At 35.4% G+C, this 26937-nt stretch overlaps 1 non-coding gene across 1 annotated transcript; it reads right to left on the bottom strand.

Annotated features, from left to right (window-relative positions):
* Nucleotides 1-14029: 14029 nt before the first annotated feature.
* Nucleotides 14030-14191, bottom strand: LOC138692299 (U1 spliceosomal RNA). Its single transcript, XR_011330052.1, has one exon. It is a non-coding gene; the product is annotated as a U1 spliceosomal RNA (small nuclear RNA).
* Between the last annotated feature and the right edge of the window lie 12746 nt (nucleotides 14192-26937).

Below are 26937 nucleotides of genomic sequence, written 5' to 3'. Positions count from 1 at the left end.
CCTTAAATCTATGTTCGAACTAAAACCCACGGAGTATGATATGTTCATATCTGCACAAGTACCTTTCAACATCACACTCATTTCGCTGTCAACTCACTCACTGCACTGGAACTACGACACATTTCACTGATTCTATCCTGATTTCACTAACACTTCAAAAACATTTCACTGTTCAAATACTTTGCACTGCCACTATAAACTATAAAGCTTCACTGACAGGAACACGTTTCACTTACTCAACACACTTCACTGACACAACACACTTCACTGACACAACATAATTCTTCACTGATAGAACACTTCAATAACAAAATATCATTTACATCCTTTACATACTGTGTATAATTACCGTCTATTAGTAAGGTCCTTAAGCCTATTTTTAAATACGTTTTTGGTTGTTGGTAAAGCCTTTAGTAAGTCTGCAGGTAAAGCATTCCAGTCCCTGATAGTACGATTGAGAAAAGAAAACTTTCCAGTGTCCGTCCTCTGCCTTCTTTCCCTCAATTTATATGAGTGGTCGTTCCTTGAAGACGACATTTTAAATAAATGGAAAGTTTTAGTGAATCCAGGAATAAGATTAGATAGTAAAGTATAAGTAAATAATCTTTTGTTTGCAGATTATTTAATCATAACACAGAAAAATGAAGATGACTTACAGAAATCTTTACATGAATTAAATAAAATATGTAAATTATATGATCTAAAGATATCAGTAAAAAAAAAACAAAGACAATGGCATTTAGAGGAAAATATCCAGTGAAATCCAAAATTATTTTAGAAAATCAAAGTATAGAACAGGTGTCTAGTTTCAAATATTTGGGCTGTGATATTAGTTACAATATGGAAAGAGATACTGATTCTAAAATAAATAAATTTCAGACGGTATGTGGAACAATACAGAGAACGTTCAAAAATAAAGTTAGAAAAGAAACTAAAGTAAAAATGTATAAAGTTATGGCAGTTACCACGATATTGTATGGATGTGAAACTTTGGCTACAACGAAAAAACAGAAAAATAGAATACAAACGGCGGAGATGAGGTTTCTCAGACAAGTTAAAGGATGTGCAAAACTTGATAGAATTAGAAATGATATAAGAGAAGAATTAAAAGTACAGCCTTTATTGGGTAAAGTCACGAAATATAGACAAAAGTGGATTGAACACATGAATGGAATGAGTAAGGAGAGATATCCATTGTTAGCAAGAAATTATCAAGCAAGAGGAAGACGTGACGTCGGGAGAGATAGAAAACGTTGGGCTGATGAATTATGAAGTCGGAACGGGCAATTGCCTAATCCTTGGAGTGATGATGATTATTATTATATTAACTAGTTTTGGGCTAGTAGGGGTAGAATTAGGTTTTGTAGTATTCCCTTCGTCCTGCCTAGGACTCGCGTTACGGAATGCACGCTGGTTCGAGTCCTCATGGGGGAAGAAATTTTCTCATGAAATTTCGGCCAGTGTATGGGATCGGTGAACACCCAGCATCGTGATGCACTTGGGGAGCTACGATAGGTAGCGAAATCCGATTACGCAAACCAGCTATAATGGCTGGGGGGCTCATCGTGCTAACCACACGATACCGCCATTATGGTTTGATGATCGTCCACCTCTGCTTCGGCATGAGGCCAGCAGCCTGCTGGTCGGTCTTGGTCCTTCGTGGGCTGTAGCGCCACGGATTATTATTATTATTATTATTATTATTATTATTATTATTATTATTATTATTATTATTATTATTATTATGTGAGGGCAGCAATGAACCTCCGGGTTCCTTAAAAGCCAGTAAGTAAGTAAGTATTATTATTATTATTATTATTATTATTATTATTATTATTATTATTATTATTATGTGAGGGCAGCAATGAACCTCCGGGTTCCTTAAAAGCCAGTAAGTAAGTAAGTATTATTATTATTATTATTATTATTATTACTTACTTACTTACAAATGGCTTTTAAGGAACCCGAAGGTTCATTGCCGCCCTCACATAAGCCCGCCAGCGGTCCCTATCCTGTGCAAGATTAATCCAGTCTCTATCATCATACCCCACCTCCCTCAAATCCATTTTAATATTATCCTCCCATCTACGTCTCGGCCTCCCTAAAGGTCTTTTTCCCTCCGGTCTCCCAACTAACACTCTATATGCATTTCTGGATTCGCCCATACGTGCTACATGCCCTGCCCATCTCAAACGTCTGGATTTAATGTTCCTAATTATGTCAGGTGAAGAATACAATGCGTGCAGTTCTGTGTTGTGTAACTTTCTCCATTCTCCTGTAACTTCATCCCGCTTAGCCCCAAATATTTTCCTTAGCACCTTATTCTCAAACACCCTGAACCTATGTTCCTCTCTCAGAGTGAGAGTCCAAGTTTCACAACCATACAGAAGAACTGGTAATATAACTGTTTTATAAATTCTAACTTTCAGATTTTTGGACAGCAGACTGGATGATAAGAGCTTCTCAACCGAATAATAACACGCATTTCCCATATTTATTCTGCGTTTAATTTCCTCCCGAGTGTCATTTATATTTGTTACTGTTGCTCCAAGATATTTGAATTTTTCCACCTCTTCGAAGGATAAATCTCCAATTTTTATATTTCCATTTCGTACAATATTCTGGTCACGAGACATAATCATATACTTTGTCTTTTCGGGATTTACTTCCAAACCGATCGCTCTACTTGCTTCAAGTAAAATTTCCGTGTTTTCCCTAATCGTTTGTGTATTTTCTCCTAACATATTCACGTCATCCGCATAGACAAGAAGCTGATGTAACCCGTTCAATTCCAAACCCTGCCTGTTATCCTGAACTTTCCTAATGGCATATTCTAGAGCAAAGTTAAAAAGTAAAGGTGATAGTGCATCTCCCTGCTTTAGCCCGCAGTGAATTGGAAAAGCATCAGATAGAAACTGACCTATACGGACTCTGCTGTATGTTTCACTGAGACACATTTTAATTAATCGAACCAGTTTCTTGGGAATACCAAATTCAATAAGAATATCATATAATACTTCCCTCTTAACCGAGTCATAAGCCTTTTTGAAATCTATGAATAACTGATGTACTGTACCCTTATACTCCCATTTTTTCTCCATTATCTGTCGAATACAAAAAATCTGATCAATAGTCGATCTATTACGCCGAAAACCACACTGATGATCCCCAATAATTTCATCTACGTACGGAGTTAATCTTCTCAAAAGAATATTGGACAAAATTTTGTACGACGTCAACAAAAGTGATATTCCTCGAAAGTTACCACAGTTATTATTATTATTATTATTATTATGTGAGGGCAGTAATGAACCTCCGGGTTCCTTAAAAGCCAGTAAGTAAGTAAGTAAGTAAGTAAGTAAGTAAGTAAGTATTATTATTATTATTATTATTATTATTATTATTATTATTATTATGTGAGGGCAGTAATGAACCTCCGGGTTCCTTAAAAGCCAGTAAGTAAGTAAGTAAGTAAGTATTATTATTATTATTATTATTATTATTATTATTATTATTATTATTATTATTATTATGTGAGGGCAGCAATGAACCTCCGGGTTCCTTAAAAGCCAGTAAGTAAGTAAGTAAGTAAGTAAGTATTATTATTATTATTATTATTATTATTATTATTATTATTATTATTATTATTATTATTATTATTATTAATATTATGTGAGGGCAGCAATGAACCTCCGGGTTCCTTAAAAGCCAGTAAGTAAGTATTATTATTATTATTATTATTATTATTATTATTATTATTATTAATATTACTTACTGGCTTTTAAGGAACCCAGAGGTTCATTGCCACCCTCACATAAGCCCGCCATTGGTCCCTGTCCTGAGCAAGATTAATCCAGTCTCTATCATCATATCCCACCTCCCTCAAATCCATTTTAATATTATCTTCCCATCTACTTCTCGGTCTCCCCAAAGGTATTTTTCCCTCCGGCTTCCCAACTAACACTAACATTCCTTAAAAGCCAATAAGTAAGTATCTCATGGACTTGATCTTCTTTAGCTCTGGAAATGTAACTGAGAGTTGTGGTTACTATTCATAGCGATAAATAATAAACACATCCAATTTGATTTTCGACAATGCATTCTTGTTCATACGTGCAGTTAAATTTAAGCAGTTTCATAGTATAATAATGCGAGGTCAATGTTACTTATGTCCCGCCCACTATAGAGACATAGGCCAATTTTACACATATTTAGTATAACTTGTTGCTTCTTTGACAGGTTAGGTTTGGTTAGTTTAGGTTTTTGTTATAGCCTGCCTTGCATATACGAATATAGCGCAACATTGGCAGTGATAAAAGTGAAATATTCGTTCAGTGGGCGTTGGATACTCTACATTCACCTAATGCGATAATATACCGGCATTACAATATAATTATGCAACTGCACATTTTCCTTTTACTTTCGCCACTACCGGCAATTTGATAACAAAACAATATTCAACTTCCGCAATGTGTTCAAGAACAAAAAATAGAAAAGATTTACCAACAAGTGTTATAAAAACAAATTTCACTGCAAAGTGAAAAAAAAAAGGAAGAGAGCGAGAGAGAAAATGGCGCCCCCCTGGAAATTGCCGCCCTAGGCAAGTATTATCCGACACTGACCGGAAGGTGTCACCATGGATAAATATATAATATTTATTATATATATATATAACATATTTATCCATGGTGTCAACCATGGATAAATATATAATATTTATTATATATATATATATATATATATATATATATATATAACATATTTATCCATGGTGTCACTGTGTGACGTAAGTCAAGGCGGCATACGAGTGTTCGAACACAAGTGCACAATATAACAAATACACTTCCATTCATTTTAATCTATACTAATAATAAATCTGTAGTCGAAATTTTTCTGGTAATTTTCGATTTTCCAAAAATAATTGGTCCTAACATACATAATAATTAACCACCCTCAAACCGAAAATCGCTTTTTTTTTTTTTAATTTTTGTTTGCATGTCTGTCTGTCTGTCTGTCTGTATGTTTGTTACCTTTTCACGCGATAATGGCTGAACGGATTTCCATGAAAATTGGAATATAAATTAAGTTCGTTGTAGCTTAGATTTTAGGCTATATGGCATTCAAAATACATTATTTAAAAGGGGGCTTATAAGGGGGCCTGAATTAAATAAATCGAAATATCCGCTTATTATTGATTTTTGTGAAAAATGTTACATAACAAAAGTTTCTTTAAAAATAATTTCCGATAAGTTTTATTCTTTGAAAAATGTTGATAGGACTGATATTTAATGAGAAAAATGAGTTTTAAAATTAAAATAACTTCCATCTAAGGCGGTGTATTGAAATAAAAAACAAATGACTTCGTCTATAAGGGGCCTTGGACACAACAATCTAAAGCTATGAAAGATAGCCTACAGAGAATGTTTCTGTGTTTGTATGAAGTAATATCGGAAGCTAAATTAACCGATTTGTATAATTAATTATTATTTCATCATTGGAAAGTGTAGTTTCTCTAGATGGACATAATGCTATAATGTTATTACAGTAACTTCTGATGTAATATAATATAATATAATATAATATAATATAATATTATATTATATTATATATCTAATGTAATATTATATAATATAATTTAAGTTATTTGAAGGGTTCAGAACCATAGTGGGCCAAACGCCATTTACTGAATACGCAGAAAACAAGGGTTAAAATTAAGTTATTGCCATAATTCAATGGAAGCCTATAACAAGTAAAATAAAGTATACACATTAAATCTAAATGATGTCAATGTTCATTAAACTATGGTTGTATGTAATAAAAATTAGAAACATGTTAAAGGAATTGTCATTGCACCAATGAGTGGTCTCTGGACCAAAAGGATCGCATTTTAATTATTTGGATGCAATTTAAATTAAGTAACATATTAAACGATTTATCCTTCTATCAAACACGAATGTTCCCTGGATAAAATGTCCTATTTTAATTATTAATTTCTTTATATTTATTTCTAACGGGTGCAGCGGAGCGCACGGGTACGGCTAGTAAAGTAATATAATAATTACACAATAGTTCAAAACAATACGAAATTGTGTCGTAATAATGTAATTTCATATTGGACAAGTGTCTTCCACGCGCCTAGTGGATAAATGGATATCTTTAGATCTTATTTCTTCTCTTGGTCACAGTGACATTGTAAACAGAGCTTGCCCATTGCCTTTACGGTCCGTCATAAGCACATAGGACATACATAGAGTTCAATCTACACTAGTCCCAGACCATGTTGTAGTTCTGGTGTTCTATACGCCATCCTGATAGTTCACATTACGTCCGCGGATTCATTCACCTCGGTGTGAATATTTCATTACGTCATTTTTACTTTACAAACGACAATCATGTCGATACCCCAACCCCACAAAGTACAGCATGAATATAATACTACTAAGAAGTCTTATTTGACAATTTTCCAGGATTCATCGGGATAAGTTTATTCACTTACCTTGCAAAAGCACGCCATAACACCCATGCTTGAAGATCCAAAACTACCATAACACAATAAAATAAATTATCACGTACCACAAACCACATATTGCGCGTAAACACCAGAGCAGCCAACAGTATGCGAGTAAAATTCTCATATTATAGATGAAAATTTCCCACAGTCGACCTAAAATTCCCACAATTAATAAAAGAAAGTCGCACTCGAAATAGCATAGTTCAGAAATTTAATATTTGTATCTTATTCTATCCTAACATACTGTAAAATAATATCCCATAAAGCGGGTATATTTATGTGCTATTGGCTACATTGACTGTTACCTTCGCCATCTATTCATAGAACTAAAGAAGACACATTATCGATCACTAGCGATTAGTTGGTGTCAGGTATCTTTGAACGCCAGCACAGTCTAATATATTATACAGTCATGAAGCTTGAGTTTATGAGGGAACTAGGAACAATAGACTGTGCCGGTACTATTTCGCATTGTCTGTAATGAGGCGATAATAGCGACCCTAGTGGTTAGCAACTACCTATGGATGCATATTTACTAAGTATTGAGCTTCGTGACTATATACTAGACTGTGACGCCAGTGTACTATTTCATTCATGGATTTCTCCTTGTAATGTTGGTCTTACAAACTGTCCACAGAATTTACGATGTTTTTCTGGTCTATTCGGTTAAAATTTGGGATACAAGTCAGTTTTTCAAAATCTTTAAACACAGAATATCTCGAAAAGACGATTTTGCAATCCATAAATTTTTAAGAATCAAGAAGGACAAAGAAATAAGAAGTTTCCAAATCATAAAATCTATTTTTATATGAGAAAGAACAAAATGAAATAAGAAGAAAGTGGAAGTAACTTATTTATGAAATGGTAGTATCCCCCTCAGGATAACAGGCAGGGTTTGGAATTGAACGGGTTACATCAGCTTCTTGTCTATGCGGATGACGTGAATATGTTAGGAGAAAATACACAAACGATTAGGGAAAACACGGAAATTTTACTTGAAGCAAGTAGAGCGATCGGTTTGGAAGTAAATCCCGAAAAGACGAAGTATATGATTATGTCTCGTGACCAGAATATTGTACGAAATGGAAATATAAAAATTGGAGATTTATCCTTCGAAGAGGTGGAAAAATTCAAATATCTTGGAGCAACAGTAACAAATATAAATGACACTCGGGAGGAAATTAAACGCAGAATAAATATGGGAAATGCGTGTTATTATTCGGTTGAGAAGCTCTTATCATCCAGTCTGCTGTCCAAAAATCTGAAAGTTAGAATTTATAAAACAGTTATATTACCTGTTCTTCAGTATGGTTGTGAAACTTGGACTCTCACTCTGAGAGAGGAACATAGGTTCAGGGTGTTTGAGAATAAGGTGCTTAGGAAAATATTTGGGGCTAAGGGGGATGAAGTTACAGGAGAATGGAGAAAGTTACACAACACAGAACTGCACGCATTGTATTCTTCACCTGACATAATTAGGAACATTAAATCCAGACGTTTGAGATGGGCAGGGCATGTAGCACGTATGGGCGAATCCAGAAATGCATATAGAGTGTTAGTTGGAAGACCGGAGGGAAAAAGACCTTTGGGGAGGCCGAGACGTAGATGGGAGGTTAATATTAAAATGGGTTTGAGGGAGGTGGGGTATGATGATAGAGACTGGATTAATCTTGCACAGGATAGGAACCGCTGGCGGGCTTATGTGAGGGCGGCAATGAACCTTCGGGTTCCTTAAAAGCCATTTGTAAGTAAGTACCCCCCCCCCCAAAATCCTCTGCGAAATCTGCTATGTCCACTACAAATTCCATGACGACCTGGCCGAGAATCGAACCCTAGCCACCTGCATGGAAAACCAGTATACTGGCAACTTGAGCCACAGATCTATCACCACTTAAGGAACTTAATTTCTTTTGGTGCGGATGTCGAAAGGATCGTCAACTCGTAAAACGTTAAGTGGCTGGGCAGTTAACCCAGCCGGCATGAGTACCCAACGTAGACGTGGATATTACCCTTACTAACTGAAGTCGAATTGATAATACACAAGCCAAGATAAGCCCGCATTTCATAATAAAACAGGAATTGTCTCGCTTTAGTCGAAGGTAAATCCAGATTCTGTAAAATCTGAGAGGTTTGATTTCTATTAGATATAGTCGGACCATCGGATCTGTGCCCCCGTAAGATATGCGAACTGAACCCTAATTCCTTTTCAGCCTCGGTAATTCTTTTCTCTCCCTGCACTCCTCTCCCTCTCTCTTTTTTATCTCTCTCCCTTTCCGTCCCCCACTACTCACAATTTTGGCCTTCTTGCGGGACAGTTTACAATACTTGCACTTGAAGTCTAGTGTTGTCAACTCAACATGAACACTCTAGCAAGGAGTGGCGAAAGAAATATTATTAATCAAGTACGTAATAGCATTTTGCGATGAAGAGAAACAAACAGGTTTCCTGTTTCCTATAAATCAGGCAACGAAAAGAGCAACTGATATCAGAGGTGAAGCTTATTTTATTTCAATTGATTACGTATTAAAATTACTTACTTAACTAACACTAATACAACACGTTATGTAATTTATATAGACAGGTCAGAACTCCTGATAAAGAAAATCAGGAGAGAGGGAGTCTGTGCAGGAGATGAAAAGCTAGAATCACCAGGAAAGAACAGACCAAGGGAACTTTTAATTCTTGTAGATGATATGAACCGATGTATTTTAAGAAGAAAGATACAAGAATTTTATACCGTGTAGAATGAAGTTCCGACATTGAAGAAATTACTGAAGCTTGCGAGAGAAGTAATAATTTCCAAGGTTGGAGAGAAAAACTATGGAAAGTAATTCGAGACATGGGATTTAGGTTTAAAAAATGTGGAAATACAAGATGTATTTTGATTGAAAGAAATGATATTGTAGCTGGAGGACCAGTTATTTATGACACCGTTTGACGGAAGTTCGGGAACATCCCTATTCGGGAAGGTTCGTGGCCTGCTGTTTGACGTGGTGGGAGGAAAGCGGGTGGAATGGAGTGAGTACAGGCGTTAACTTTTCCAAGAACGACGACAGCGCTGAAGGGGCACAGATCCGATGGTCCGACAATACATAAATTCATGAACAAGTGAAATAATTTAAGCGAACTCCTTTATTTTCTTCAAATTACAATGTTTACATTGTACATGTAAATATTACAGCATTTCGAGTAGTTTTACATTACAGTTGCTTGCGCACTGCAACCTTACCTAACATGGTTTAATTACACAGAGTGGAAAGTTTTCATCGCCACAATGAAGAAATATCCTGTGGTGTCATGTTCAGTCTTCTTTCCACATTCACGTGAACAACGTACATGCTGATAGATCTGTCAACCTCCTGAAGTTTAGCCTTAACTCCTGGTCGTTTAGAACTAGCAGCATCGAAAGTTACATATGCATAATGTTGTTAAATAATACTCAGGGATATGCTACTGGAGCTAAATGACAGCTGTGACGAAGACCATGGTCATAGGAAGAAAAGTGAAGAAGGTAAACTTGCGAATTCTAAATGAGGCAGTAGAGCAAGTGGACAACTTCAAATACTTGGGATGTACTATAAGCAGTAACATCAGCTGCTGCCAGGAAGTCAAAAGCAGGATAGCAATGGCAAAGGAAGCTCTTAATAGAAAAAAAAAAAGCATCTTCTGCGGACCTCTGGAGAAAGAACTAAGGAAGATACTAGTGAAGTGCTTTGTGTGGAGTGTAGCATTGTATAGGGCAGAAACAAGGGCATTACGACGAAGTGAATAGAAGCAAATACAAGCATTTGCAATGTGGATATGGAGAAGGATGGAGCGTGTGAAATAGACTGATAGAGTAAGAAGCGAAGCTGTGTTGAAAAAAGAGTGGACGAAGAAAGAATGATGCTGAAACTGATCAGAAAACGGAAAAGGAATTGGCTGGGTCACTGGCTGAGAAGAAACTGCCTACTGAAGGATGTACTGGAAGGAATGGTGAACGGGAGAAGAGTTCGGGGCAGAAGAAGATATCAGATGATAGACGACATACACAATAATTATGGTATTGGAAATGTATTGTTTCTCGTTGCAATTTTACATTTAATCTTTTGACTGTTATGTTAATTTCAATGCTAATAAGGAATAGGTTATTAAAATTTAAGTTTATTGTAATAAATGTCCACATGCAAATATAATCGCATTACTTTCTATTAATTTGATAACGGAATAGCGATATATCGTTTATCGTTTCGATATACCGATATGTTTTCTACAATAAATGAGGGGCTCACAACCAGAGTGGACCAAGTCCACCAGTGGTCAGTTTGTGGATTAATACAATCTGGGATGAAGAAAACTTAGATTTATTCATTGCCATAACAAACAAGTCCATAACTCATTTGTTACTCCACAGAGGGCAGCATTTTCTATGGAAGGTGAAGGTTGCTAAGTGTGAGCCAGGAACTTTAAGACTCAATATCTCAGAACTATTCCAGATGGACTTGGTCCACTTTGGTTGTGAACCCCGCATATATCGTTTATAGAAATAAGGTATTTAAATTACTGTATTTCATCTATCTCTATGATAGATTTCATACTATGTGACACACAGTAGTGGTGGGAAGATAATGAACGAGTCGTTCATAATGAACATATAATTGAACCGAACGAACGAATCATGATTCAGTAAACGAAATTAATCGATTCCTTCCTGAACCGAAAGTTGAATCGAACGTCTTCTCGGTTCTGTCTCGTTATGAATCGTTTTTTACACTGAATCTTCTGAATCCAGGTTCCTTATTGGTCCGCTCACTAGCAGATGTCTAGATACGTCCAGTAACAGACGTGCTTGTTTCATACGCTGCGTTATTTGCGACATCTGGTGGCTGGTAGAGGAACTTTGTTAAAATCAGCTGTTATTAATCGCGTAGAATGATGTATTTAAGTTGTCAGTGCCATGTTTGGATATAATGAATTGCTAAAGTAGAATATCTATTTCATTAATCTTTTAAAACGGGTAGAAACCTTGTTCGCATTACATCAACTATTTATTTTTTAATTGCCGGTACCATTCCAGCTTAATCCAATTATGATGGTCTTAATTATAGACTAACTTGTTCATATCCATACGTCTAAATTAATCACATGGATACGAAAGCTAGTATTCCTTATCACATACTTAAATATATTTGTCCTAAACAGAATAATATAAAATCGCCAACCATTTATTAAATTTAGAAAATGTAGCCCACCATAAGTTTACAAATATGAAGTTAGGCCTACAGGAAAAATAAAAAACAAAACTTGTGAATGTTATAACGCATAAACTGTACCATTTGTATAATATTTTTAGACAAAAAATGTAAAATAGATAGGGAAAAAACACACACACACCAATTAAGTAGATTTTCCTGGATTTTTCATGTTTTATTAAAATTTTCTCAATTTCCTTTTGGTGTTCCAACTGTAAAATCTGTGACCTGTTTAATTATTTTATGTCTATTTTTCATTACTGATTAATGATTATGTAGCCAAATATTATAACTTTATAACATTCACATAATGTAGGAGATATTAAACTTATTTTATATACAGGTACCCATTTCTCTATCTTTTTAAGTTTGTCTTTAATACAACTTTGCAACAGTGGACGACCATGTCAATTTACCACTAATGCAGTGAATTGCAATGTGCTGTCATCTAGTGAGAAAAAGTGAACGTGAAGTAAATAATATAGTAACGAACGAAAGGTATCGCTGAATAGAAATGAAGATCCAGTGTGTAATTCGTTCATACTTGTATCGGAACATCTGTGAATCAAATGAACGAATTTTAGGGAATCATTCTTACCGAACCGATTCTTCAAAATCAATCGGACTTCCCATCTCTATTCCAGATGGACTTGGTCCACTCTGGTTGTGAACTAGAGATGGGTAAAAAATAACACAACAGTTATTTTGGAACTGTTCCGGTCTCGGAACTGTTGCAAAAATGAACAGTAGGTCGGAACCTCCTGTTCCGAAATAACAGTGTTCCGACTCCGAGCTGCTCACTTGCCCAGCTGTTGCGGGCTCGCAGTACCGCGTTGCACAGGGTATGTTCCGACTCCGAGATAACAGTCGGAACGTCGGAGCTTGTTCCGATGAACCAACGACAGCTGCAGTTACACTGTTCTCGTTGTTCTTTATGTTATACTTGGAACTGCGTTGGATGAAGTTGGTACTTGAAACTCTCACGTGGTTGGAGGGGGGCGCATGGAAATTGAAATCCTTGCGGTGGCGCGAACTTTAATATCAACATTTGTAAGACTGGCCAATCATCCATAATGTTATAGTAAGTATTTAATAATCTGTAATATTCATTCCCGCTTTATAGTTTATTTCACCATTAGTTGACTAATTCTGTTTTATAAACATTCTACAAAGTCATAAAGTACGCATACTATTATTAATTCATTGATCAGCTGATTCTATACAAAGGTTAAAGTCGTAAATGGTAATGAGTGGTTTAGTTACAATGTCTGTATGTCGTTTGTTGAGGTTAAGTCTGACAAGCACAAGTTTTTGTGCTATCTTCTCTGTTATCAAAGAACGACAAAAATGTTGTAGCATCATTTGTTGGAAACTACCCATATAAGTACTGATTTGGAGAGCGAGGTTTAATGCGAAGTTTAAATTGCGATTCCAACATTTTACTAACCCACTGCGGGGTTTCCAGGTTTCAGTACTGCCAATATATATATTTTTTATTTATGAAATTGTAGTGCATTAAGAAAAGTAAAAATAAAAATTAATGATTTGTTTTTATTATGTAATAGAGAGAACATAAATTACATACCATATGTTTTAAATGTTATGTTATTTTTTTTTAGTTGGCTACCATGTCTTTATAACTTTATGTACGAAAACAAAGTGTTGTATTCTGTCCTTGTAGTCAACAGCTGTGTAATTACTAACATTAAGCTTTTGAGTTCTGTCCGCATGCACAGCAATTTTCCAAAATCGATTCGAATGTGCATTGCAGTGCCATCTATAGATACAGTAAGAATGTGTACTATGTCATGCCTATGAGTGCTCCAGTGTGAGCAGCATGGTGAAGAGGGACTATTATAACGTCTTTGGAAGAGTGAGGGTACTGTACCGTTCGTTTGAACGACTCAACGACTCCGACTCATCACCACTGGTGACTGTTATTTCGGAACTGTTATTTGGAACATAGTATTTTTTCGGAACCGGAACAGTCGGAACTGTTCCGGGAAAAGAACAACTTCGCCCATCACTATTGTGAACCCGTCATATATCGTTCAAATAAGGTTTGCAATATCAAATTTAAATTACTGTAATTCATATATCTCTATGATAGATTTCATACTATGTGATCAAGTGATCATGGAACGAGGCGAGGAGTTGGCTGGTGTTTGCCGTTAGGATGGCAAGACGCAGTCATCTGTCCTGTTTGATACGATTTTGCAACGAGTGTTAGCTTCAGGCATAATTTACAAACACCCTATTATTGTTAAAACCATTTGGAACAATTATTCCGGGACAGCGCGAACGCAGTCCCGACTACCAAAAATTACGCGCCCGAGTTACTCACATTTGGAGCAATCGCAGGGGTCAACCCAACCGCAGTGCAATGGAAGGGTCTCACCCTGGGGGAACCGCCTTCATGATCACGGTAACCCCTACGCCAGGTAAGTATGCCGAGGTATTCTCACTCAGCCCTCTTATGTCTACCCTACGTTCAACTACTTACAGGATATCTCTTTACAATTCATTGATATTTAATTAACTGTTATAAATGTAATCGAAAACACTTCATAAAAGCGTTGCATAAATTGCAGTTATTGGTTAACGCAATGTAGCTTGTCAGAATATTTACGCATAGTTCGCAATAAAATTGTTATATCTACACTTTTATATTATTAGTATACATTAAGTAGACCCTGCCATCTAGCGGCCAAATACTAGCCTAGTTTCGAGTTCTACCGTCAGCTGTGAAGTGCGTTCTGGAGTTGGTCCAAGTGGCGACGACCGCCCGGGTATTGATCCACCAATCAGAGACAGACCAATCTGTGTATTTGCCGAAAATCTGCAATAAAATTCATGTTAAGCTCATTACTATTGTTATTGTTGTTTTTTTTAATTATATTTATTTCGAAACTAGTCTTTATTGTCACTGATCGACCATTCTCCCGAAGGATAGACTGCCAAGACAGATGTTGGAATGGATCCCTGAAGACAGGAGCAAGGGGAGAAAGCCACGGATTATATGGATGGAGGATATTCATAAAACTGTGCAACGTAAAGGATTGGCAGAAGGAGACAGGCAAGATAGAGCAGAATGGAAAAGAAAAATAGTTTATACAGAGAGATGCTTAAGCATTGTTAACCTGTTATATACAGAGTGTGTATATGTATATATGTATATGTGTATTTATTCACACTGCAATGGGTATATACCCGGTGGCAGTGGTAACTAATTACACTCAATAATGACAATAATAAACTTGTTAATTAAAAATACACTTAATAATAATACCAATAATTAATACTAACAATAATTAATAATAATAATAATAATAATAATAATAATAATAATAATAATAATAATAAGGGGTGTAAGGGGTATAAGCCCCATTATTTAAATTGATGATTATTCATATCATAAGGAAGAAAAAAGGCTCTCGCAATTTTTTTTTCTAATTGCAATATTTAACTAATTATAAAAGTTTACAATATTAGAGGTTTTGCAACGTTGTTGGATGAGAAGGATGGGGTTTACAAGTACACAGGACAGTTTAAGCGGGTTTAGATAAACTGGTACAAAACAGATACTCTGTTCTAATGCAGGGGCGAACAGGACAATTGTTGTTTACATAAAACGAGAAACAAATACAAACTTTCAATCTCATTAATAGAACATTATGTTAAATTTATATTTTATTTAATAATATTCCTCCATTTTTTAATTGTACGCCTAAAAAATAACAATGGTTTATTGCACAAAATCACACGAACTTTTTTTTCTAATGCAACATTTTGATCTCTCGCTTCCCTAAAGCAGTATCATTTTTGAAGAAATTCTCGTGTGATTTTCGAAACGGGGTAAGAGACTCCCAGTTTCTAATAATCGTTGGGAAACTGCTACAAAAGTTCGCCGATTAGGTAACCTTCTTTGCGGAAAACGTTGAAATGATTTGCGATTGAAATAAACACCACAAGGGCGTAGAGAACATCAGCCCACGTTGATATATGTTGATCGATTGCTTGACAGTTCAGTCACAGTTCACTATATACAGTCACGAAGCTTGAGTTTTGAGGGTGCTAGAAACAATAGACTGTGCCGGTATTATTTTGCATTGCCTGTAATGAGGCGATATTAGCGATCCTAGTGGTCAGCAACTATCTAATGTTTGCATATTTACTACGTATTGAGCTTCGTGACTGTATATATTAGACTGTGGTTCAGTAATCAATCGTTGAAATGAAATATTCTCCAGATTTTAACATTTTGAGACTGGGCAACTTTGATGGTCGATATTAATGGAACTGCTTTTACAAGTTAGATTATTTTAATCGGAATATGCCTAATTATACACATCGAGTTTGTTTTTCCTCTGCTAGTAGACAATTGCGGCACTTTCATCATTTTCAATACCAATAAAGTGGTGCAGGGCAAACTATCCGCGCAGGAATGTGGAAATAATTATTTTTTTGGGTTATTTTACGACGGTGTATCAACATCTAGGTTATTTAGCGTCTGAATGAAATGAAGCTGATAATGCCGGTGAAATGAGTCCGGGGTCCAGCACCGAAAGTTACCCAGCATTTGGGTTGAGGGAAAACCCCGAAAAAAAAAACCTCAACCAGATAACTTGCCATTACCGGGATTCGAACCCGGGCCACCTGGTTTCGCGGCCAGACGCGCTGACCGTTACTCCACAGGTGTGAACGTCGTTTCTTTTCCGTGGACGAAAATTCTTTAATTTATTTAGAGTATTAAATATAATTATGCAAACATGATCTGTTTTAGGAGTGTCTTAATTATGTTACTTCAAACTATAGGCCTACCTAAATTTTAAAACCTCACACTCATCCCTGTATGCGTGTCATTAATCAGAGGCGACTAACAAAATTATACGTGTATAGCCTTACCTACTTCAACACTACATCCTTAGAGTCTTCAATTTTTCCACTTCAGATTCCTTTAACGAAGTGCATCGCTGAACAGGGCAACCAGAAAGATGGCAAAAAATCTGTATTAAGTGAATGGCTGCCAACTTGCAATGTAAGCAAAGCCTTCTAATTTTACTCAATCAAATCGTGCAATATATCACTGTGGTAGTTACTTCATGCTATACAAATTTCAAAAGTCAGTACTAGGAACAATAAGTACCGCGAAGTCAATTTAGACCGTCTTTTTAATCTTTAGTGGAATTTTATTCTCAAAAGACTTCGTGTTAATGCATATTCCATTTTGTTATTTAGATCTATTAATGATAGTCTATATACTTACTGGCTTTTAAGGAACCCGGAGGTTCACTGCCGCTCTCACATAAGCCCACCATCGGTCCCTATTCTGTGCAAGATTAATCCAGTCTCTATCATATCTCAACTCCCTCAAATCCATTTTAATATTATCTTCCCATCTACGTCTCGGCCTCCCTAAAGGTCTTTTTCCCTCCGGCCTCCCAACTAACACTCTATATGCATTTCTGGATTCGCCCATACGTGCTACATGCCCTGCCCATCTCAAACGTCTGGATTTAATGTTCCTAATTATGTCAGGTGAAAAATACAATGCGTGCAGTTCTGTGTTGTGTAACTTTCTCCATTCTCCTGTAACTTCATCCCTCTCAGCCCCAAATATCCTCCTAAGAACCTTATTCTCAAACACCCTTAATCTATGTTCCTCTCTCAAAGTGAGAGTCCAAGTTTCACAACCATACAGAATAACCGGTAATATAACCGTTTTATAAATTCTAATTTTTAGATTTTTTGACAGAAGACTAGATGACAAAAGCTTCTCAACCGAATAATAACAGACATTTTCCATATTTATTCTGCGTTTAATTTCCTCCCGAGTGTCATATTTGTTACTGTTGCTCCAAGATATTTGAATTTTTCCACCTGTTCGAAGGATAAATCTCCTAATTTTATAGTTATAGTCTATATTCCGATTAAAAATGATATAAAAGAAGCCCAATATAAAGACATTAAATTTGGAATAATATGTCCATTAGCCCTTCTAATGGTTAATAGGAAGGAAAACATTTCCTGTTAAGACACTCCAATAATGAACTTACACATTAAAATGCTGGAGGGTTTAGTAACAGTAAATTTGTTGGACAGTATTCGCTGCATGTCCGGTTTCTTATAATTAAATCGACTATCATTTCAAAGGAACGTTTCAAAGATCACAAGTTTGCTGTAAATGTTTTGAAAATCGATTGTTAACCTGATTTTTTAATCCTAGACAAAATTTACTACGAATGCTGAAATTATTTCAGTCCGTTCACATTTGTCTAATGTTCACACGATAAGTTCCCAATCTAAAATAAAATTTGAGAAAGTTCCTAAAAAAAAAAAAAAAAAAACCCTACCTTTCGTGTAATCTCAATTTCCCAACTTTCATGACAACGACCAACTTAAAACACTCCGTTGTTAATTTACTTTTGTTAAGTTTTTGGAAATGCTAATAAGACACTTTCCATTGTCAAATGAATTATTTACTAAATTAGTGTTAAAATCTGTTTTTATTTTCCGCGCTACATGCACAACATGTCACAGATTTCAGTAGAGATTAGTTTCATCTGTAGCAGTTATAATTTTCAACAATAACATGGAACTGTTTAAGTTTATATATCAAAGATGAACTTCCCCGAACAGGACGTGGATACCCTTACTGGCTAAAGTGGAGTTCATACTGCACATAAACCAAGATAATCCCGCATTTCATAATAGAACAGAAATTTTCTCGCTTCAGTCGAAGCTAAATCCAGATTCTGGAAAATTTGACAGGTTTGATTCCTACTAGATACATAAATTCATTTACAAGTGAAATAATTTAAACATGAACTCCTTTATTTTCTTCAAATTACAGTAATTACATTGTACATGTAAATATTACAGCATTTCAAGTAGTAACATTACAGTTGCTTGGGCACTGCAACCTTACATAACATGGTTTAATTTCACGGAGTGGAAAGTTTTCATCGCCACAATAAAGAAATATCCTATGGTGTCATGTTCAGTCTTTCCACATTCACGTGAACAACGTACATGCTGACAGAACTGTCAACCTCCTGAAGTTTAGCCTCAACTCCTGGTCGTTTAGAATTAGCAGCATCGAAAGTTACCTGAAATGGAGTAATATTAGATTACTAATTAGATACATTTCAGCAGTCATATTTTCAGATCAAGAAAACATTCCATACTAACATAGCTTATAGGAAAACAAGTTCTTACATTACGAAATTTCCTATATCCCTGGTAAGTCTCCTTCCATTGAACTTCAGTCTTCAAATTTAGAGAAATTGAGGCAATTTGACCGTTGCTCGCGGTATTTAATTTAAAATTCAGAGTTTTAAAATATGGAAACGCATTCGAAGACTCAGAAAAATGCACACGATGAGGCAGTCATTTTAGAAAGGACATGAATATGAAGTGCTTTCCATGTACAAGTGTGATATTGGCTAGCCCTGTGAATCAACGTTAGATAGGTATGCATTTCATGTTGGAGACAAATGTATAGCAACGTCGAAACAAAAGGTGCCAATTAATATTAAAATATTCCTCAAGGCCATAAAAGGATTTGCCTTCGATTTAGTCTTGAGCGACCTTTGAAATATATTTTGAAAAGAAGATTCCTTTATATAAGAAGGTAATCTGTTATAAAGTCTTATTGCAACCGTATCAAAACGGTTTTGAGTCATACCAAGTTCAATCTTATTAGGATAAATAGTTTTATTACGGGTGGAAAAATCATGAAGGCAATAATTAGCGGTTAAATTTGAAACTTTTTTTTCGTGTAAAGGAGAAAACTCAAAACTTATTGGTAAAGTAAGTATATCCAACTTGATAAAAAGTGGTTTACAATGCGATCTAAAATGAGATCCACAAATGATCCTTACAGCTCTTCTTCACAATAAGTTCAAGCTATGGTTCCACATAACAGGGTCCCATAACTAAGGTGACTGAATAAAAGCATAGTGAATCGTCAATAAAGAAACTGAACCAAGACTGACAATCTTAAAATGAAAATATTAGCAATAGAATTTATGTGCGTACGCCATCCTAAATCAGGATCAATATGAATGCCGAGAAACTCATACCCTGGGCGATTAATGTTAAGGAGAGAGGATGGTATTTTTTGGTGAAAAATGAGTAAATTAAAAAAAATCTTTAAAATACCCTGTGATGTGTGGAATGTATAGCATAACATTTTGTGGGTATTTGTGCCCTTATCGGATGATGAGTCGCCATTTTTAAACTTCCTGCGTTATGGATTTTTAAATCACTCTCCCACTTTTATTGTTGTTTCCGGTAAATTAAATTTTCAATTTTTTTCTCCTTAAAATACCCTTTGATATGTGTGGAATGCATTGCATAACATTTTGTGGGTATTTGTGCCCTTATCGGGTGTTGAGACGTCATTTTTAAACTTCCTGCGCTATGGATTTTTAAGTCACTCGCCCGCTTTTATAGGTTTCCAGTAACTTCATTTTTTTGCTACATTGCCAGACAAAAATGGATGTAATTTCTGAACTGTTTAAGATACATGCATGAAATTTAGAACACACATTCTTTAGACTACTAGCAAACTTTTCTCTGTAACAGAATTTTTTTTTTAATTGATTTCATTTTAAAAATAAGTCCGCTTGCAAGAAAGGAAATCGGAAAATTGTTATTAAATTTTAATTGTTTATTTTACAAACGTAGGGACCAATATCAAAATTCTGTTACAGACAGTTTGTAGAACATGCTTTTGCAAATACATTGCAAAAAACTGTTCGAATCCATCTTTAAAAACGGTTTAGATATATCGGTTTTAGTACAATCCTGCATTACGTTTTTTTTTTTTCAAATTTGGGCCCCCAAATAATTTTTTTTTCCAAAATATTTTTATTGGGTTGAGTTGCCACAGCTATGAGCTCTCTACATACAAAAAATTAATACGTTACACCAAATAAGAAAAAATAAAAAAATACCATCCTCTCCCCTTAAGTTTAATAAAGGTTTTCTCATTTACTCCCAATGTATTAGCATTGCACCACTGCAATATTTTACCGGTAGTTTCGTCATATTAGTGATATACTTTATAAAGAAATCCTTATTTACACTACCTAAATTAGAAGTACTCAATTTAAACACGCTTAATGGAATTTCTCATTCATTGATGCAGTTTACAGGTAAGTAGCCTTACACGAGTTAAGTTTTAGGATAAATGGTAATCATATACTGCATGTAGAGCGAACAACTGCAGAGAAATTAACACGGCAACCTCGCCTCTCGGCAGTGCTCGTCGTAGACTACAGTCAGGCACTGCTTACCACCGCTAGCCAAGCAGCCTGCTGGGTACGAAGTGACGATCACACGCGTCTGCTTTGTTGTTTTGTGGACCTAAGAAGCTTCACGTTTGCAATCTGTCTAATCTTACAATTTAGCTTAAAACCCCAGATAGAGCAATGAACTGATACGCCGTTTGTGTGAGATGCGATTCCCGCAGCTAGACTTCGCAAGACTTCAAATTGTCATGTTAGAAGTATTACGTTCCATGGCACGGAATAAATTTTGCTAACGAACTTTGAAGATAAATGCAAAAGACTTTCCAAACTCAACTAGTAAAATTAGACAGCTTGGAAATTCTCTAAACATTAGAGTCTTTTTCAGATAATGGATATGACGGTTGTATGTCAATTCCAGAGATGTTTTAGTCGTAACCAGAGAAATTTACAGTGTTTCAAGGATAAGAAATACAAAAGAATTAAAAAATATAAATACTATTGATACTCTATATAAAACTAGTTAGGAGTAAGCTAGAGTATGCGTCTGTAATATGGTCACCTCATTTCCAGTCCCATCAGATGCAAATAGAAAGGATACAGAAAAGATTTTTAAGTTATTTATATTAAAAAAAACGTGTGTCGTCGTATGACAAGCAAATTTCATGATCAGTTACTTTTTGATTTTAATTATAATACTTTAAAATCTCGACGATTAATAAATAGTCCAATCTTACTCCAAGACTTAACGGTATACTTAATAACTGCGATTTTCTTAAATTCCTTCAGTTCAATGTAAAAAAAAAACAATTCCGTCATAGGAAACCTTTTGTTATTTCCATTCCTAGAATGGTTTTCTTCAAGAACTCTCCATTGTTTCTTATGTGTAATACAACTCTGTCTTTAAACTCATTCTCAATTAGATTTTAGTTTAACAGTTGAAAATTTTCATACAATATTAAGAAGCATTGTATTTCCTTAGATATTTAAATTATGAAGAAGTTTATTATGTTTTTACTCTAGTTTTTAAACAATTTTGCATCATTATATTGACATTTGGCACTATATTAACTGCAATATTACATTCTAGCATCTATTACCATTACCTATGCATTTTCTTTCTTTCGTTTTTTTTTTTCTTATTATGTATTTTGTGTATCTATGTAACCAACCTGTAATTGGAAGCCTACTTCTGTTGGTGATGGGTTTAAATAAATAAGTTACATAGATTACAATCGACTGACAGTAATGAATTTTGTCAATTTATTTTGAATGCAGTGCACGATAAAAAATAACAGAAGCGACAAACGTTAGGAACAAGGCAGACCGTTCCATATCTCAATTTTGCTGAAGTATGTCTACTCCTGTTAGCATATATTTGATGCTGTTGGTTTGTTGTGCGTCAAATTAAGGATATTGCACAGCTTGTCAGCTCTCTGTAACCGGAGATTACGAGCCACTCTACCGAAGGGCAAGTTTCTACTGTGCTGCTTCTACTATTCATTCAAAGCCTTAAATGGAAGCTTTTATTAAACATTTCAAACTACAAACGAAGAGGAGCTGCAAGTAATGTGGGAATTTGAGCCTACTTCCTATACAAGATACTCCTGCCGATCGTTCAGTTAAAAATTTATGGCTGAACCAGAGAAGTGGGGAGATATATTCCCCTGAAACTGGATCCATTTTAAGTGGAACCGTTTGAATTTAACTTCATCCTGTCTACTTCACGAAATTTTTCCCCACGCAGAAACATTTTCAAGGAAATTTAAATTCACGTTAACGAACTCCATTATGAAAATCTACGAGCATTAATCTTAGGTTGCAGCACAAATTTTACACTACCGATCAAGAGGGGATCAATCCTTTATGTGTGTACATACGTCTGTTCAATTCCTTTAATTCTTATGTACTTTAAGAAACTTGAAAAATGTATTCCTTCATATAACGAACAAAAACGATACTGTTAATAGGAACCGACAAAGCAAACCGTATAGTACCAGTGAATTTTTGGGACGACATAGTAGACATAGCCATATCGCAAAATTGGAAGGACGAACAATGCCATAAACTAGTTACGATTTAAAAAATTTCGAATTCCCGAAGCACTTAGACTATTCTGTTACAACGATTAAGAATTTAGAAATAAGGACATGGGTTTAAGCTAAGGATGCTGCATAAGTAGGTACGTAGGTTTTCTTCACAACACTTATTAGATGGTTTATCGTTCGTCACTTCTAGTGTGCCTGTAAATACGCATTGAACTTCGCGGATTTGAAGAATTTTGGTATTTGTGTGCTAAAGAGAGTGCAAAATGGAAAAAATGAACAGTTCCAACGTATTTTACTGTAAGCTTAATAAAGAAAGGCAGCTAGAAAACTTTTTGCCATGAACAGAAAGAATTCCATTGAAGAGGACTGCAAAGAAAGGATTTTGCATTGCTTGACTTCGTGGAGTTACTAAACTTTTGTTGCCTTTTAAATGCATCAGTGAAAATATAACAGGTTCTAATCATTCTTTTATCCTTAGAATACTTTTCGCTTTATTATTTTTTTCGTGTTAATAGAAACTTGACACTAGATGTAACACTAAAGACTACAATTAGGGACATTCATATTAAAATGCCGTCTTAATTATTTTATTAATCCCTGCTGCTTTACACTATTGCCTAAGGAACATTCGGTAAATATGTTGACTGTTAAATAATTGGCAATAATTAATTTGAAAGTTGTGCTACATGTAATATGATTATATTAATCTAAATCCGTGATCATCAGGGCCGAAACGTAGTAATTGTAAACAATAACTATAATTCTGGTAACATGTCCTGATTTTGGTATTTGTGGGCTAAAGATTCAATGCAAAATTGTAAAAAATGAACAGTTTCAACGTATTTCTCTATGAGCTTAATAAAGAAAGGCAGCTAGAAAAGTTTTTGCCCTGAACAGAAAGAATTCCATCGAAAAGGACTGCAAGAAAATGATTTTGCGTGGCTCTACTACTTTAACGCCAAACCAGCCGATTTCTTCAATCGGTCAAACTACACCAGCGTTCGCAGAGTTCTAGATAATTCTGAATAATATATTACTGATTAATTTCGGTCTCTTCATCTAGTAAATATTGTCGCTGCAAAAAAAAAACCAGGAACTTCTGCATCAACCAAATACATTAACGGTAATCAACTCTTAGCTAAATGAATGAAGTGAACTACTAGATCGTGTCGACATGAAACATTTTGATATAATAGCGTCTGAAGGAAAAACATTGCAAATGGGCAGATGTAATGCCTAAAATTAGATTTTACAATGGGCCACACGTTCCACCCCAAAAACTGAGAAGCAAAGCTGAATACATCAAGTGAAAAACATTGCTTTCACTAGCATTGGATTGTAAACCACTTCAACTCATTTGCTTACCTTCAAGCATCGAGGATTAGTGAAGTCATTAGGAATGTTATTCAGTACTTTGACAATAATGTCAAAGCACGATGTCCAGTAATCTCAAGAAGCGGAGACCTCTGGATATAAATTTCATCTGTAGATCACCCATCAAGTCGTTTGAGCAATACCGGTAACCATCTTAACATGACCTGAAAAAAAGCAACGATACAGATTAAAAATTAAGAAGTTTTAGTTCTGCAAATTCAAACCAAACTATTAATCTCAGACTAGGCTACTTCTACCATTTCAGCAGCTCATGTTTCTGGTCTATTGGCCATGCACAGTAATAATTCAAACTGCAGTTTGTAATTTATTGTTTATTCATTACTCTAACAATCATGTTTCAGGAACTTTCGCGAGAAGCAAAATAATTCCTCACGAAATAGATTACTAAATCTGAACAACGTTATGAAAGTCAACATCTTCAATAACATTTCAAGAAAAGTTATTTCAAATGCTACTATACCATTTAAAGCCGAATGCTATACAGGGCGTATCTATGTATGTGTCCATAAATGTGGGGGTGTATTCCCGACACCAAAACATAACAAAAAGTTCCTATGAACATGGGTCCGCAAACCCTTCGTTAGGGAGTTATGAAAGAAATTTTCTGTAGTGACCCCCTGATTATGTAATTCACCTCAAACTTTCATTTTTCCCCACTTTCTTCATTACAGTTGGTCATGACACTTGTTTTGTTTGGTCTGATTGCCTTTTGTTCTGTTTTGTGTTATTCACAGTAACATTCATCACATCACAAGATGTATTCAGTGGCATAAATGACGGATATGCACTACATTTATGGCCTAACAGATTGGAATAAGGTACCGTAGCAAATTTTATCAAATCCGTAACACTCCAGGACATTTGCACAGAGTACGGCAATGCATGGAACGCAGGCTCAGGGCATGAATATGAGCAATTTTTGTAAATGTGTGTTAAATGCGTCACATGTACCATTACCAATAAAACCATAACTCCTTACCGAAGGGTTTGCGGACCCACGTTCATATGAACTTTTTGTTATGGTTTGGTGTCTGGAATACGTCCCCCCCCCCCATTTATGAACGTATAGATACATCAGCGAATAGGGATTATAAAGAATGGACACCGAGCGAATTTTCCTGTGTTTTGTTTCTCTGTGCGCCAGCGTTTAGTTCTACTTTCAAGCGCTAGAGGTTAGTGTAATCGAGCATAGGCTACTGTAAGATAATAATTGAGAATAGAGTTGAGACACAGGATTCAAACATCGCCTACCTTATTGCATAATCCAGTAACGCTTTGCTTCAAATAAATTCAAGTTAACAGCTTTTCCTTATTTCTCAGTGACGAACTAGTTTTAATAATAATTTTTTTTATATTTCAGATATAATAAATTATATTATAAAATAATATAATACATTATAAAATTCTGTATCAAATTCGTTTAATATTTGTATACAATATAATATAGGTATATGGTTTTACTTCTCATAAGAGTTGTTTTTCCATTTTCAGCGCTATCAAATCATTACAGATTTTAATTGTTGTTGGGGTCAACGTCTCAACTCTCATAAAGGAACTCTAGAGTGTAGACATTACAGTTAATGACTGATTTATTATTTTATGGATCCAATTTATTTTATTTGAGTACATAATGTACCTAGATGTATTAATTATATGCGTTATATTTCCGCTGTGTCGACTGTTAGCTGGTGTGATGTCAGCGCCAACTCTAGGGAGAAAGCAGAATCTCACGCTTTAGCTGGCTTGAAGGTCATTGAAATCAGTCCGGCTACATCAAAGGTACCGACGCGAAGTGTCCATTCTTTATAATCCCTATTCGCTGGATACATCCTGTATAATCATTCACGAATTTAGACTTCTGCAACTATTAAAATAATGATACTTTATATTTTAGCACAGCCTGGTTGGAATCTCATAAGTGACACTAATAAGGTATTACCCAAGAGGCAAAGTCAGGAGCTAATGGGGTATGGTGCCTTGTCCTTCTCCCTCCCCTATCAATGAACAACATTTCAACCATCTTCTCTTGCCGACAACTTCAAGCCAGATAAATTTATGTCAGAACCTCAAAATTAAGGGAGACATCCTTGTAGGAAAGTATAGTATTTTTTCACATTGCGAATAGACGCAACGGTTTAACTATTTTTAATTGAAATATGAATTTAAAAGTATTACTTCGAGTCCCCAAAGTTGATCTACTGGAGGAGCTTTTTATGCTAGCTCATTTTTATAGGAACTAAATTAGAAGTTCGTCATTGCCCAGTTCATGCTTACATTGAGTGGTTATCATGCATGTCTAATGTTCCACAGCATTCCTCAGCTCAAGTTATCTTCAATCTCGAACAAGACTCCAACACCTGAAATATCCAAATAAGACTCAAATTACCAACAAAACTCCGCAATGGTTAGACAGATCCTGTTTCGCCAAGAAAATGTGCCTCAGAACACAAACTTTAGAAGACCAGTTGGTTGTACACAACCAGATTAAGGGAGGTAAC

The sequence above is a fragment of the Periplaneta americana genome, chromosome 16 (assembly GCF_040183065.1).
Source record: "Periplaneta americana isolate PAMFEO1 chromosome 16, P.americana_PAMFEO1_priV1, whole genome shotgun sequence".
Taxonomy (NCBI): domain Eukaryota; kingdom Metazoa; phylum Arthropoda; class Insecta; order Blattodea; family Blattidae; genus Periplaneta; species Periplaneta americana.
This window is presented reverse-complemented; position numbering and strand designations above follow the sequence as displayed.